The 16,170-nt window shown below is 45.9% G+C and overlaps 1 long non-coding RNA gene across 1 annotated transcript in view; it reads left to right on the top strand.

Moving 5' to 3' along the window:
* LOC138480906 (uncharacterized) overlaps positions 1–16,170 on the top strand; it is a 145,931-nt gene that overhangs the window by 67,302 nt on the left and 62,459 nt on the right. The gene's annotated exons all lie outside the window — the stretch shown is intronic.

The following is a 16,170-nucleotide window of genomic DNA, read 5'->3' as shown; positions in this document are numbered from 1 at the left end:
CGCTGCGATTCCCGGTCTTATGTTTCTTTTGTCGGAGGCTTTGCGGGTCTGGGTTGAAAAGGACAACTCCCTCCTTGACGTGCTTTCAGGTCTCGCCGCCTTTCTCCTCCGTTTTGAACTGCCCTCCTGGAATAGCTGCTTCCTCATGCATTCAGCCTTGCTCCGAGTGTGCTCTCGTGCTTCGCCTTTTATCCCTATGGGGAAGGGAAAGGGCGGTCAGGTGTGTGTAGTTGTCAATTGCCTGACTCTGCCTGACCCTTGTGTTGGGACATGTCAGGTAAACGGCTCGGGTCTTAGTCCGTTGTCACTCACAATATGAGAAAGTGTTCATGTTGGAAAAGTGGGGGTAGAGTTTCTAAATATCCTTCTTGGCAGGATGGGGAAAAAGTGTCATAAGGAAGGGTATACCGTGTCTCATCCTTCGGTGTCCCACTTGCACTCCCCGAAGACCGCTCATCGATGTAATCCTCCCGCACTGGTCTACCCCCAAGAACTTGATCCAATAGCAATGGCCGTGGCCCAGCCACCTGAATGACAAATCCCCAGGGACTAGTGAGTGAGACACCTTCAGGTTTCTCACAGCTCCCAGACATGTGACGTGTAACACTCCACTTCACGAGCCCTCCTCATAACTTCCTCTCTTTTATTTGCTGCTCGAGCAGCAGATAAGTACTCCTTTATTATTTATGCGAGCCCGTTTTCTTTGTGAAGTAGCACTAGCGTTAAGGCAGTGGCAATAGTTAGGCATACCTTAGGTATTGTAAGGAAGTTATGTATTAAGAATAGACAGACACAAGTGATCACGGTTCAAGGGTGTTTATTAAACTGTATAGGTAGGGTGGAAAAACACCTAATCTAAACCTAAATCTAAGATGGGAACAAGCTACGACCATCAAATCAAAATAAGGCAGTCATAGTGGCGTCTTGTCAAAAGGGCCTATACTAATAAAAACGTATTGCCAATCCTTACGCTAAATACAAAAGTGTGGGATAGGGCTCACAAGAAAGAAAAGAAGCATTCAAAAATGATAAGTCAGGATGCGGTAATCGCGATCTCCCTTCCCCACGTTTTGAGCACTGGACAAGGTGGGACTCTGGAACCCAGCACATGCTCGAGCTTCCCCAGCACGAGACGACAGTTCTGTTCTTATCTATCAGGACCGTCGATGGCCAAGTCTCTTTCTCTGTCAAAAGTCTCTTGCCTTCAATAACCTGCTGTGTTCAAAATAACAACAAAAAGTTCCTTTGCAGTGGTACGTTGGGTGATGCCTTTTCACACTTGGATCCTCTTCTTCCGGGCTCAGACCCTTCTCAAATGTTTGCTTCCCTCTGTCAGGTTCACTACAGTTTTGCAATTTCCTTTGTGATATTCAAAAATCTTAATGTCTCAAACAGTTCACTGTGGACAACCCTCTGTCGGGTTCACTTTTGTCATCACACTGTTCTTTCGACTTTCTTACAGTGTGGGATTCACGATACAATATCCTTTCATCGTGGGACGTTTTTTCACAGGTTTTTTTTTACCACAAATCTTTTATTGAAAAACCCATTGAATTTCTTTTGGGGGGGTTAGAAAATATATATATGGGATGCGGGTTTTTGGTAATGGATAAAAACTGAAAGGCAATCGGGGTTGGGGGGCATCCCCCTCCCCAAAGAAAAAGAAAATTCAATGGGGTTTTTTCGATAAAAAGTTTGCAGTGAAAAACCCCACGAAAAAACATCCCGCGATGAAATGACATGGAACCAGGATTCACTTCCCTTAGCTTTACGATCATCTGCCGTTCAAAGACTTTCGACTGTACAGAGGGTTTTACTAGACCTCCGTATGACCACTTTGACCCTCTTCTCGCCTGTCCAAAGGCCTTCTGGTAACAGTAGTTTCAACAATCTGGTAATTAGCCAGAGATTCTCCAGTGAGCACCTACGTGGTGCCTGGCTCCTCTGCAGCTGGACTTCCCCTTTCACATTAATAGGTCTTTGTTCTTTCGGCCATCAACTGTTTGCTACTTTTGTTCAACATAGTTTGTTTCTTTAACGGTTCCCCCTCGACTCACTGGCTGTGATGAACCACTTGGCTTTCTTCGTATCAGGAGTCAAGGCCGGTACCAGGCATCTGCCTCTGTCCTGCTTATCAGCGTAGGCATGGTCTGTGTACTGTTTACATCTGCTGCAACACACTTGGGCTATTGTTCCGGTCTTATGATTACTTCTCTGGAGGTTGCGTGGGCCTGGTTTGGAAAGGGCAAGGCCGCTTCTCTCCTTGTCAGCCTTTCCGGTCTCCCTGCCTTTCTCCTACTCTTGAACTGCCATGTCTGGATAACTGTCTCGCATGGTCTGCCTTGCTCGTATTGTGCCCTCGTGTGCTCCACCTTTTATCCATGTGGGGAAGTTGAAGGGCCATCAGGTGTGTGTGATTCTGGTCAATTGTCTGACTTTGGCTGACCCTTGTGTTGAGACATATCAAGTAAACAGCTCTGATGTTTGTCCGTCGTCTTTCGCAGTGTGCAAAAGTGTTCATGTCGGAAAAGGGGGGTAGAGTATTTGAATATCCTATGGGGTAGGATGGGGAAAAGGTATTGTAAGAAGGGGGATACCATGTCTCCCCCATCCAGGTGATCCTCCCTCACTGGTCCACCCCCAGGAACTGGTTCCAGGAGCGATGGCCGTGTCCTGGCCACTTCGATGACATATCCCTGGGGACTACCGAGTGAGACACCGTCAGGTTTCTCACAGTATATGCCGAAGAAAACTTGCCAGTGCATAGCTGCATGTCAGGGGATGCAGGGAAGCGAAAAGCTGTTGCACGTGGAACTCTCAGTTATGGGTGTCGTACTTTCAGCTTCCCGCGTACACTGATTGTCCCATACAGTCGGTGAGCTACTGTTGGCACATCTCTTCTCTGAGTGGCTCTCACCGTGCCTCTAACGAACTGCTCGGCAGCAACCCAGCTCCAGAGGAGGCTGTGTGCGGTCAGAGGCAGTGCCACCTCGGCTCTGGTACGTGGACCAGGGTTCACGAATGGCAAAGCCCATTACCGTGTGAATTGAGAGCAGCAAGCTCAACCTAGGCAGTGATCCTTATGCTGACAGCGTACACATAATGAGGCAGACATAATATCTCCTGGTAAAAATTGCATACACAGGCACAGCCCCTACCAGCTCACAGGCTCACACTGCTACAAGTGAGAGCCCAAGTTAACTGTTTGACTTGGATAGGCCCCAGGTAAGCCTGGAAGTCACCTCAGAGCACATTCAACAATACTCTGCGCAGCAGATAATATGGCCTTTGCAAGAAGAGAATCATGTGGGAGTGATTCTGGCAGAGAAGGGCCATATAACTTTCTAAGTCATCCCGCTCTAGGGCAGCTGATAGAACATGCTGCTTGGGCAGACCAAGGGCTTTTATCCAGCAAATTGGATTTCCTGCAGGACTGGCACCCACACAAGGCCCCAGTGCGGTCAGGCCCAGGTTCTACAAGAGACAGTGAAAGGATGAGCAGAAGGTTCGGACTGAGCCACACTCCGTACTGCACAAGAGACATGCAAAAAGCAAGCATGCTAAAGGGAAAGCGTGGGGGAGGTGGCAGGTGGACAGACCCACCAGCCCAGAGGAAGACCATAAGGGCACAAACTCACGAGTCATACAGAATAAAGCAGCGAGGACGAAACTTTGCATGTCTCACTGAGTTCGGACTCACTGCAAGATGGTGAGCCACGCAAGAAGTCCAACAAAAGCACTGGGAGAGGTTCCCAGATTACACCTTAGACCCAGATTCTCTGTTCCACCCGAGATCCTCAGAGTTGGAGCCACCAGTGAAGGTAGCTAACTACTTGTGCAAGCACCTGTGCACTCCTCTGAATAAGGAGGCCAGGAGCAAATTGAAGGCAGAGTGTCCCAGGCTCTCGTTCCCGGTTAGGGTGGCAGAGACCCCAGAGGTGGAACCCTGCATATTGATGTTCATGGAAAAGTACATCAAAGACTTAAATAAGGGCATCAATCACTTGTGGAGAGCTTGTCACGACAAGCTCCTGGATGCAGTCGGTCCATTGGCCAAGATACACCAAATGGCAAAAAAGGACGAGTACGTCTTTTAGGCAACGCCAACTGTGCGATCGCTGCAGAATGCAGGTGGTCTATATTGGTGAAATTCCCCCCCCCCCCCCAAACTCGGGCATCCTCAGAGGCTGTGATGGAGTGAAAGGGCTACTTTTTGGCAAGACTTTTGTCAAAGATATGTCCAGATTTGTAAGCACCTTCAATGCTCTGGACAAACCCAGACATCCTTGAAGAGAGTCTTCGCACACCAGGTTTTCACCAGGGCTGGCAGAGGCTAGGAACGCTCAGCCACCCGCAGAGGACGTCAGAGGCCCTATATAGGAAACAGCTGGCGACAGGGGGACAGCAGGCCCAACCCCTTCTGTGGGTTAGAGGCTGAGGCTGGGGAGGCGGCAGCAGGCCACAAGATACAACACAGGTCAGAGTGCAGTCGCTTGTGCCCAGCGCAGCGGCAGGCAGCGCAGTCCCAATGATTGGTGGCAGAATAGTGGCTCACACACACACCTGGCAAGAGCTTACCGCAGACTCATGCAGGTGTTCTGTCTCAAATTTTTCAAGAGCCTGTACAAGCAAAGCTGCCACTCCTGTGCACAATGTCAGAGGTATATGAAGCCCTCATGGACAGGGAAATAGGAGAGCTTCTAAAGAAAAGAATGATAAAGACGGCAGTGCAAAAGACCAAAAGCTTCCTAAGGAATGTCTTCCTAGTAAAGAGGAAGCTGAAGGTGGACCGGTGTTCAATCTCAGACAACTGAATGCTTTACTAGTATAACAATTGTAAAAACCTAAGCACACGATTATAAAAACAGGGTTACCCAGCTAAGACCATATGTCGAGCTTGTAAAAGAGCATGAAACATGGATAGGAACACTTGTCTTGTGAAAAGCACATCAGACAAAATCACCTGTGTTACCTCTTTCAGCCCTATTAGTCATTATTTTAGAAGAGTGATACTACAAAATTGGAACATAATTAAAACCATTGACTTCAATTTGGAAAAACCTGGTATTGCTTTTAAACAACCCAAAAACCTGAAAGATTGATTAGTTCACACATATGACAATCAAAAAACATAGAAACTATCCCAGAACACACTTGGTCATTATGTGATTGGCCACTTTAGATGTGGAAAATGCTCAGTTTGTCTATTGACAAAAGACATGAAAGAAATAGACATATACGGTCTGATTTGGAAATTCAGCACCCTCGCTAACTGCCTAACTAAGTGAGCCATGTATGGCATAAAATGTCCATGCGGATTGATATACATTGGCAAAACAAAAAGAGAGATCCGCCAACGGATCTGTGAACACAGATCGTGCATCAGTAATCAGATGGTAGACAAACCAATGGGGACACATTTCAAGGCAAAATCCCACAAGCACTGACATACTGTGGTTTATCATTCAAACCATCTGTTGCCCAACCTGTGGGGGTGATAGGTACCTTATGTGGAGCTAAATGGAACAGAAATGGATATACAGACTTAACTCAGTGACACATCGATTGAGTGGAACCTGTTTCTACACTAAATATGGTAAAACACGTGAGAAAGAAGAAACACGTAGTTAGAAACAACAACACAGTTTATTGGATTTCTCCATGAATATAGGCCCCATATTTGAGAAGATCATTTATAGTGAGGGCATTTGTGCCTATGATCCCCTTTCCCGCGCATGTACACCTGTTGGGTTTTGTGCCAGAGAGGGCGTTGGCCCTTTCCTCTAACTTTGGTGCACTTTATGGGGTGATGTGCACCGATTGATTGGCGATACTAAAGAGCCACGGTAATAGTTAAACAAACTGCTACCATTATACCAATATACTTAGGTAAGAGGGCATTTTGCACTATGGAGCCCCATTTTCTGTATTTATGTATCCTCTAAAAGAATATAGCAGTCATATTAAAATGTTTCAGCAATTTGTTTGCATTTGTCTGCATTCTTTTGCATTGTTGCTTCTTCTTCTTCTTAATTATCGGATGCGTGGGCGGAACCCACGCAGGTGCTTCGCCTTGTCCCTTCCCAAGATGGTGATCTACGCTACGTGCCGATGTCACAACGTAATTAGAACTAGGAAGCATGATGTGCGCACCAATTATTATTCCCAAATAGAATGAAAAGCCAGACAAGACATCGTAGCGGTGTCCCCAGTACTCTGTGAGTGCTCAGAGTGAAAAGGATGGATTACGAATGGGTGCATGTACGCCATAAATATAAGGAATTTCCCTAAAAAGCCTGCCTTGGGTAGTGAATAATAAGGACTAAAGAAAAGCAAACATGTTTTTTGGCGCGCCCAATATTTAGCCCATTTTGCAGAAAACAACCTTGAGTGGAGATATGTGATGAGGGGCGTTAAATGAACACCGCTTTTGTAGTAATTGGAATGAGTAGATGCCGGTTTTAAGAAAGATTAAGTCTGCTCTTGTAACTAAAAAACTATATTACACAGAAGGGTGCGATATATACAATAAGTGACTTATAACTCACTTCATACAGATGCTCGAGCTACTGCTATGTATGAGAAAACACTGACAGGCTACCAACAGGACAACAGCAGCACTTTTTTTTGTTCGTGAAGAACCTGGCATATAGATGGCATTGACACCATCTACCACCAACTGCAAGGTATTTTCAAGATTCTATATAACGCCGTTTATAGTAATATCTAGAACAGGGAAAGTGTAACACCCTCTGATTTTTACATTATAAAGGAACGACTGAATACACAAGGGTTTGGTCGGGTCAAGAAGTGATTTGCCCAAGAAACGTAGAAAAAATTGAAGGTTGTTGACTATTTATGATTATGGGAGTGTGTCGTAATATATATTTCAATTATCCATGGTCAGATTTTTAAAACAATGGGTTTTTGCTTATGTTGTGGTGTTTAACTGGGGGTGTTCTTCAAGAGTGGGGAATCCTATTTGCATTGATTTTCGAGTTGGATGTCCTGAGGAAGGCTTGTTTGGGATTAAAAAATCTGTGAGCTGATGAAAAAGTCAGCCCTCCCTCTAGCCAGAAACACAATGGGCCTCATTACAAGTTTATTCATTACTACCGGTCTGGTAGTCACGGCGCCGGTAAGCTACCGGCGGCGTGACTACCGGACTGGCAAACTATGAGTTCGGCGAGCAGAGCATGTCGGATGCACGCACCATTCACAAATGGTGCCAGTGCATTCGACCTAATGGGAACGGGAAGTAATTATTACCGGCACCCGGCAATGGGGATGTACCGGGTGCGCCGGGGCTAGAATTCCCCGGTACATCCCTATTGCTGGGTGCCGGTAAAAAAACAATTACCAGCAACGTTGTAAGGAGACCCAGTGTGTCAACAGTGATGGTGTAACTTATGTCACACTGATACTAAAATCACTTAGCTGTAGGAACCATGTGTAGCAATGGGTACTTTATGTAATAGATGCAGATTGTAGCACAGCCGTCTTCAGCGACTGTTCATGCACACATTTTGATTGAAGTCTGTGTTTCTTTTGTGATGAATTTTGTATACATGGCTTTGATATTTAAAACATCTTTTTTGTAATAAATGGCTTTTACTCTTCTGACTACGTGTGCTGCTAAATGATAAATATCAGCTTGTTTTCTGTAGCTTGAATTCACCGACTGACGTGAGAAAGGGCAGGGTAGCCTGTCTCCACTGTATAGTATTTGAAGAGTTTCTTCCCGTATGAGATAGGCCCCCCAACAACAAAAAAGTGGGAAGTACCCAGATTATACTTTATGCTTTCCTAGTATACCAGCACTTCAAGATGGAGGGCATCCATCTCCTGAGGGACATCCTGCAGAAAGGAGATTGGCTATCCCGCATAGATTTGAGAGACACCTATTTGGCAGTGCCCATTCATGAGATGCACTGCCATTTCCTGCAATTCCCCTGGCAGGGCAAGAAGTGGGAGTTCACTTGCCTCCCCTTCTGCCTAGCCCCGGTGCTTTGGTATTTTACCAAGCTTCTCAGACTGATGGTGGCAAGGCTACGCGAGCCGGGAGTCAGGATGATCATATGTCTCGACGATCTGTCTCATGGTGCAGGATCCCAGCAGGCTGCGAGTGCAAATGACCCTCACATCGATTCTTCTGGAGAGTCTAGATTTTCTCATCAACTGGGAGAAGTCTGAGACCAATCCACAGCAGAAAATGGAGTTCCTGGGGTTTATCATAGATTCACAGCTAGGGATGCCGAGTCTGCCCCTGAAGAAGGTAAACAACATAAAGAAAGAAATCCGATCAGTCTTAGCCAGGGACCAGATTTCCCTGACGGAACTGGCAAGGATAGCAGGGCGGCTGGCCTCTGTTATCCAAGAAATCTTTCCCTGACCCCTGCATTATCGCGCCCTCCAACGCCTCAAAATTTAATTCCTCAGACAGGGGTTGTCATAGGAGCACACAGCGCCAATATCGGAAGAGGCGAGGACGGAGCTGGCCTGGTGGCACTGACACATGGAAGCATGGAACAGGAGAGCCATCTTTGCCCCCGCTCTCGACCTAGTTATAGAGTCTGACTCCAGCCACAGTGGCTGGGGTGCCTTCTGCGGAGAGCAGATGACTGGGGGGTCATGGACCTTGGAGGAGTCCAGGCTTCACATCATTTACCTGGAACTGCTAGCAGGCTCCTTTGCAATCAGGTGTCAGTCGCAAAGGTGCAATGCTGCATTCTGTTGAAAATTGACATTTCGTCAGTACGGTACATCAACTGCCTAGGAGGGATGAAGTCCAGGTGGTTAGCTGAACTAACAAAGGATTTCTGGTATTTCTGCATGAATAAGGGCCTGAGTGCACAGCGGAATACCTTCCAGGAGTTTCCATCCAAGTAGTGGGATGGAACAATAAACAGCTTGAGAATTCCAGCGACTGGAATTTGAACAGCTCTGTTTTCTGAGTTCTCATGCAGAGAACGGGTCCTTGTCAGACACACCTTTTTGCGTCCAGATTGAACCGCCTGCTCGAAGGGTTCTTCAGCTGGAGGCCGGATCCGGAGGCAGCAGCCACAGATGCCTTTCTGCAGCAATGGCGTCAGCACAGGAATTACACCCGCCCTTCGCCATTATCGCAAGGACTCTGGCATTCGTGAGGCAGCAGTAGGTGAGTCTAGTGCTGGTGACTCCAACCTGGAAGAGTCAGGCTTGGTTTCCAGACCTGCTTGAATTCACCTGTGTAAGGAAGGCATGGCATAAACAGGAAGACAGACACAAGTGATCACAGTTCAAGGGTGTTTATTGAACTTCAACAAGGGTATGATAAACAAGCCTAATTGTTCAATTTTGATCAGTTGAATTATACCCCACTCCTGACACCTCATGCAGGCTCGCAGATCGGAGCACTGTTAACTTGTTCATGCCCCACCGAGATCGCTGACCTAAACGTGATCACCTTCCGTTAGGCTTCGCCATGCGCGGCAAAGCCTGCTAGAATGTTTAACACGTGAATCACACCCGCTGTAGTGGGATGCACGCCCCTAGCCAGACACCAGCTGTGCCATCTGTTCCAAACTGACTTGTAGGATTTGGCCATCTTGGGAGCCCAGGACTCTCTGATGAAGTGTTCAGCTTCTCCCGTAGTCCCGGCTTTCGCTAGGTACCCCTGAAATCACCCAAGCTACCAGTTGCAGGATCCCTAGCCTGAGCAGCGGGTACTGGAGCCATGTCGAGTCTGACAGGATATACAGTATGTCTGGCAGGAGAATCAGGGTGTCGCAGGTGTGATAAACCCGAAGGTGTCTCACCCGCTAGTCCCCAGGGATCTGTCATCCAGGTGGCCAGGACATGGCCCTCGCTTTTAGATCCAGTTCCTGGGGGTTGACCAGTGTGCGAGGATCACTTGGGTGAGGGGTCTTTGGGGAGTAGGACGCTGAATGGTGAGACGCGGTATCCCCCTCCCTGTAACACCTTTACCTCATCCTGCCAGGTAGGATACGTAGGAACTCTACCCCCATCCCTTTTCCTACACGAACACATTCACATGGACAGCCTGCTCTGGGAGAAAACAGACTAACACCCAAGCAGTATACCTGACGTGTCCCGATACAATGGTCAGGCAAGGTCAGGCAATTACTGACTGACACTCACACCTGACTTCCATTAAGCTTCCCCACACGGATAAAAGGCGAAGCACAAAAGCACACTCTGAGCGAGGCAAAGCACACAATTAAAAAGCAGTTTCAAAACGGCAACTGAATGAAGGACGAAAGACGATGAACTACGAGGGGTTTGCAAGGAGGGAAATTCCCTTGACCTTTCTGGAAAGAAACCGTTCTGTTTAAGAGACTCCGAGATTGGACAGCTTAATGCCCTGAGACTAGTCTGAAGAATCCTGCATTGTGTGTCAGAGGTACCTGCGCCCCTCCTACATGACCAATCGAGTTGGAGAGAAGCAGCAGCCGCAGTGGTACTGTCCTTGGCTTCAAGAAGAAAGTAGCAACAGAGAATTCAACACAGCCGGTGAGTTGGGGAGACCGATACAAGACCGGTCTGTGTTGAAGCCAAGGTTGCAAGCAGCAACATTGTATACCGAGCGCTGGAACGAACATTGTTCAAACGCGTGTGATGAAAGACGCGAGTAAAGTTGAACTGCTGATGAATGTTTGAATTTTACAATATCGTTGACAGAGTGGTCCGGCACTGTGTGCATGCTCAATCGAAGGTCTCTGTAAAATATCCAGCCGAGAGGTCGCAGAAGTGAAAGTAAAGAATTGTAAATGGAAAGATTTTGTGAATCCAAGTGGTCCTGTGGCAATTCAAGCAATATTCTGCGCAAAATCGAAAGTCTTTGATTTTTTACATAGAAAAGGAAAGATTGGAAAATTAGATAAAATGGTCCGAGCCCGATCGATGGAGATCAATTAAGAACATTGTGTTAAAGTGGGTTTGATCCCATTGGAAGAGGACCAGGGGTGAATAGTAAATCACCTGAGAAATTCTGCATGTGAAATCCTGAGAAGAAAGGAACTCTTCTTTGTTTGTCGCATAAGCCCCTCTGAAATAGGAGACTTTGAATGGAAGAGAGACGTTGGCACAGAAGGCCTTGATGCTGAGGTTTTGAACTACATGCTCATGCCAGAGAAGCCAGAGTGTGCTAAACTCGAGTGTGCCGCCTTGTCCCTTGCTGAAAATGTGGGACATCGGCTCACATATCATGACATATCATTTCTTGAACAATTTTCTTTTGCATAACACGGTTTCCCACACTATGGGCTTCATTACGAGGAGTGCAGTAAAAACGGGGTCATTACCGGCATGGAGATACTAGCAGGTCCGTGCTCATATGACTCCGCTAATAGCGGGTGATTTACAAGTGCGCGAGCACGCGCAACCCCCATGCCAGTAATGGCCATACCGGCATGCTGCTAAAGGCCCTCCAACCCCGATTAGCGACATCACGGGACCCACCAATACCGCCTCCACGTAGGAGGAACCCCTTAATACCGACCCGGTAATAACAACATGCTAATACCGGGCTCGTAATACCGGACCCGGAAGTAACGTCATTGTGTCGGAATGGGAAATGCTGCGGCGGCCATCTTTAAAAACACAATCCATTGCCTACCTCCCAAACCACCAGTTGTATTCAGGAGAGACCAGTGCCAATCCCTTCACCATGTCGAAGGCTACCCGTAAAACAACCTCCCGTCTGCGCAAAAAGCGTTTCTCAGATGCAGAGCTTAACATGCAGGCAGACACCCTTGCAGCACATACAGACGAAATCAACCTGCAGAACCTGAAGATGGAGGTGCAGCAGCGCAAAAAAGAAATCTGGGAGGAGGTAGCCCGCAAGGTGTCGGCAGTCGGCACCACCCCACGGATAGTGAAGGACTGCAAAAAGAGGTGGGATGATCTCCGCCTCAGGGTTCTTAATATCCTGGCCAGCAACAGGAGGGAAGCCATGGCCACCTAGGGTTAATAGTTTATACTATTTAGATAGATTATTCTGGGAAACAGACTTTGCTTTTAGATATGTTTAAGGTGCAGGGGAGATAACAGCCAACCCTGGCATATGGGTTGTAAAATACATACAAACAGAATAAGTTCTGTATGAAGGAACTCCCGTCCCCTGCTACCTATCACTGGCCCCTCTAAAAGAGCCAAACAGTTAAGGTATAACTTGTGGTCACCCAATGGGTGAGGTGTGTTCATTCAATAATGTGTAGTTTCAACAGTTAGGTAGACAGTACATTTAGGATTTCTTAATGACAAGCATCAAGACAACGTTCTTTGACTTCTTCATATGTTGTTTTATTTTTCAAAAATAGCCCAAAGCGTTTTGAGAAAAACATATCTTCTTCAGGGATATATATATTCAAAATATCAATCCAATCTAAGAAAGAATTTCAGAAAACATAGAGTTACTTTTGCTGTATGAAATTTTGCTAATACAGTGAAGATTCTAAAAAACTACTATTTTATATGGAGGTATGGACACCATCTTAAGTCTTCTTAAACATACCCTGTGTACAATTATATATTGCATGCTCACATTAGTGTCACTTTTTCAAATTTATACAAACGTTAACCAATAGTTCACCAAGAAGAAGTATAGAAGTATACATTGGGCCTCATTCCGACCCAGGCGGTAAATTACCGCCTGGGTCGTACCTTTACCACCATGGCGTAAACTACGTTTACGCCATGGTGGTTGGCGGACTTACCGCCCCATTCCGAGGTTGGCGGGGCGGTAAGTCCCCAATCCCCATTTACCCTTCCCCATTCCCATTTTTGCCCCATAGGGCATAATGGGAGTGGGGAAGGCGTTAATTACGCCACCGTAAATTACGGTGGCGTAATTAACAACAAGGTCCCTTAGCGCCATGGATTTTAACACCTGCTAAAAGCAGGTGTTAAATCCTCCATGGCGCTAAGGGACCTCGGAATCAGGCGGTAAGGGTCGGCGCTGTTTACGCTGCCGTAAACCCCTTACCGCCTGGGTCGGAATGAGGCCCATTGTGACTTGTCTACATAGTAAAAACAGGTACTCAAAGGAGGACATTTAGAAGAACAAGAAGTTACCCCTATTCAGGTACGGATATTCAACAGTGCAAGTTATTGCCTCTAATATCTCAGTTGTCTCTCTGGTTAATGGAGGTCAAAGTATGACATGTGGGACTCTAAAGAAGGGTGAATATTACTGCATAGGGTAAGAGTGGGATCATACAACGTGTTATGGGAGGTAATGAATCTGGATTAAGTCAGGTTGGTGTTAAGCATAGTAGGGGCAACGCTGCTATCAAATTTACTTAAAAGGGTAAGAATCTTTACCAAGTAGAGTAAGTAAAAGTCCTAGTCTCTGATATGGCTGATGCAGGCTGGCTGCGCGGATAGGCTTCTGGAGAGTAGATCCCTCTTAGTGGATATCTCTGAACAGATGTCAGTATCTAGAGATAGAAAATTAGGTACTTTAAATGTGAGCCAAGGGGCTTGAGTAGGATGTAGACTTTTTAGTCTATGATAAAGGGGAGGGACCTAGGTCCATAGGTTGCTTACCCCAAGTGAGTGGATTAGTTGTAGGTGAGATGGCGATGCTCTTTCCTCGCTGGTCCGTGCATGTTCATGTTCTGTAAATGGCGGCCGTTTATAGCAGCGTTCGAGTCAATAGTAATGTTGTCTATTTAAAGCGTTGTGAGGCTATAGAGTAGCCTGATATGTAAAAGATGTAAAGGCTATGAGTTGTATGCACCCCCGTGTGTGAGTACATCTGAGGCCCATGTTATTTGTGTGTTTACTTTTAGGAAAGCTAATGAAATGATGAAAACAGCGTATTGCTGCTGTGTTGCATCAGTCACTCAAAATGGATACACTGAGTTAAAGGTATTGGGAAGGCACTGGAAAAGAGGTTAATGTGAGGGAAAAAACAGCTTTGCATGCGATATGGTAATGACCTAATGAGCTTTCTCGACCATTCCCGTTCTAATTTAAATAATAATAAAAAATGTCTGCCTCTGCTGGGGAGACTTACAATCTAGGTAAAGCCGGAACAAAGGCTTGGTAACTTATTCCTGGATATGTCGAAATGATTAACAATGATCAATAGGCAACAGGCATGTTTTTCAGTCCCCTCATGAGGCAACAAAATTAGATTAGAACAGGTGGTCCATGCCTCTGTATCTCTGTCTCTCCTAGGGAGACTTACAATCTTTGTGGTACCTGCAGCCATGGCAAGAAAAAATGGCTGGAGGTGATATGTTTATACTGACATATAGGTCAACAAATTGTATTAAAGGTACCTCGTATTTTTACAGAAATGGCCCCAGGTAAAAGTCTTCATTGAGGCCCAAGGGTGTCATTGAGTCTAATTTATGTATCCTATAGAGCTCTCTTTGTGCCAATCTTCTGGCCAAGTCTCCTCCTCTTGGGGATGTCCTGACCACTTCTAGTATCACTACCTGTAGTTGGGCCATGGTGTGGCCATTTTCTTTAAAATGTCTGGCTACTGGGGATTTGATATTCCCTGTTCTTATTTTGGACTTGTGTTTGGTCCAACGTTTGCATGCTTTTCTTATGGTATTCCCCACATAGAATTTGCCACATGGGCATTTGAGTGCGTATACCACATTTTTACTTTTGCAGGTAGCGAAGTCCTTCAATAATATCTTCTTGCCACTATGGGGGTGTCTTATGGGATCGTCTTTGATTACGTTAGAACAATGTTGACAATTAAGGAAGGCAAAGGTGCCCTTCTTCTGTTTCATTAGGGTGGTTTGTACAGGTCTTTTAGTTCTCTCTGCCCTGATGAGGCTGTCTTTGAAGTTTTTGCCCCTCTTATAGGCCAGCATTGGCGGTTCAGGAAAAAGTCTGTTTATCTTGGGGTCCGATCTAATAAGGTCCCAATTCTTGTTGATCACTCTTTTGACTTGATAACTTTGCTGGAATATTTGAGAGTGTGTATTAGCCTTGTTGTTTCTTTTTTGGGTCTCTCTTGAAGTAGGTTCTCTCTACTTATTATGTGAGAGCGTAGTATAGCTTTCTCTATAGTTTCGTCTGGAAATCCTCTTGTCTTGAATCTTCCTTTCATATTCCCTTGTTCTGATTGTAAAACTTGGGGGTCTGATGTAATCTTTTTTAACCGAAGAAATTGGCCGTATGGTAAATTGTCTTTCAAATGAAGAGGATGAAAGCTTCCAAAATGCAAGACACTGTTGACATCTGTAGGTTTTCTGTAGATGTTTGTACTGAATTCTGTGTTCTTTCTTTCCACTTGTACATCCAAAAAGTGGACGCCTGGGTTCCCAATTTCCAACGTAAAGGTGATGCCTTCCTGGCAATTGTTAAGGTATATCAAGAATTCTTGTAGTTCATCAGGGGATCCTTGCCAGATTCCAAAAATATTGTCAATGAATCGCTTCCAGAATTTGATCTTATTATTCCATGGTTCTTTATTCAATACGAAGTTGTGTTCAAAATGAAATATGAAGATGTTTGCGTAGGATGGTGCTACTGGAGAGCCCATAGAGGTTCCTGATATTTGAAGGTAATATTTGCTGTTGAATCTGAGGTAGTTATTATAAAGGATAATCCAGATTAGTTTCTTGTCTGAGGAGAAACCACTCCAACGCTTCAATGCCCTTCTGGTGCGGTATCGAAGTGTACAGGCTGTTGACGTCAAGTGTAAATAGTATCAGCTCAGTGTCATTGGTTTTTATTTCATTTAGTAGTCGCAGAAAATGTGCTGTATCCTTTAGGTATGTAGATGTTTCTTGTACTAAAGGTCCCCACTCACCTGCCAAACTGACAATCTGGGAGGAGACTGCAAGCACATTAATTCAGATGGAGTCCATCGAGGGATTTGGGGAGATGGAGACGGGTGCCGCAACATCTGCAGATGGAGGTGAGTGACCCTGCAGATCCCTATAGGGGAAACCATGACGTAGCACAAGTGATGTGGAAGAGATCCTAGGAAAGGCAATGCATGTCCCAACACACACATGAACATATCCTTGTGCAGATGGAGGGCCAAACTCTGCCACTGAAATGCATGCTGAGTGCCAATTCCATTACCAACACACAGTCAACACACATGTACCGTGCCCATGTAATACATCACACAAACCCCAACACAACGGCATGCGACCTGCCATACATCAAATGCCAAAATGCCCCCTTCATACT

The sequence above is a fragment of the Ambystoma mexicanum genome, chromosome 5p (assembly GCF_040938575.1).
Source record: "Ambystoma mexicanum isolate Mex_15411 chromosome 5p, UKY_AmexF1_1, whole genome shotgun sequence".
Taxonomy (NCBI): domain Eukaryota; kingdom Metazoa; phylum Chordata; class Amphibia; order Caudata; family Ambystomatidae; genus Ambystoma; species Ambystoma mexicanum.
Note: the sequence above shows the minus strand (reverse complement) of the source record. Positions and strands in the feature narration are given on the sequence as shown.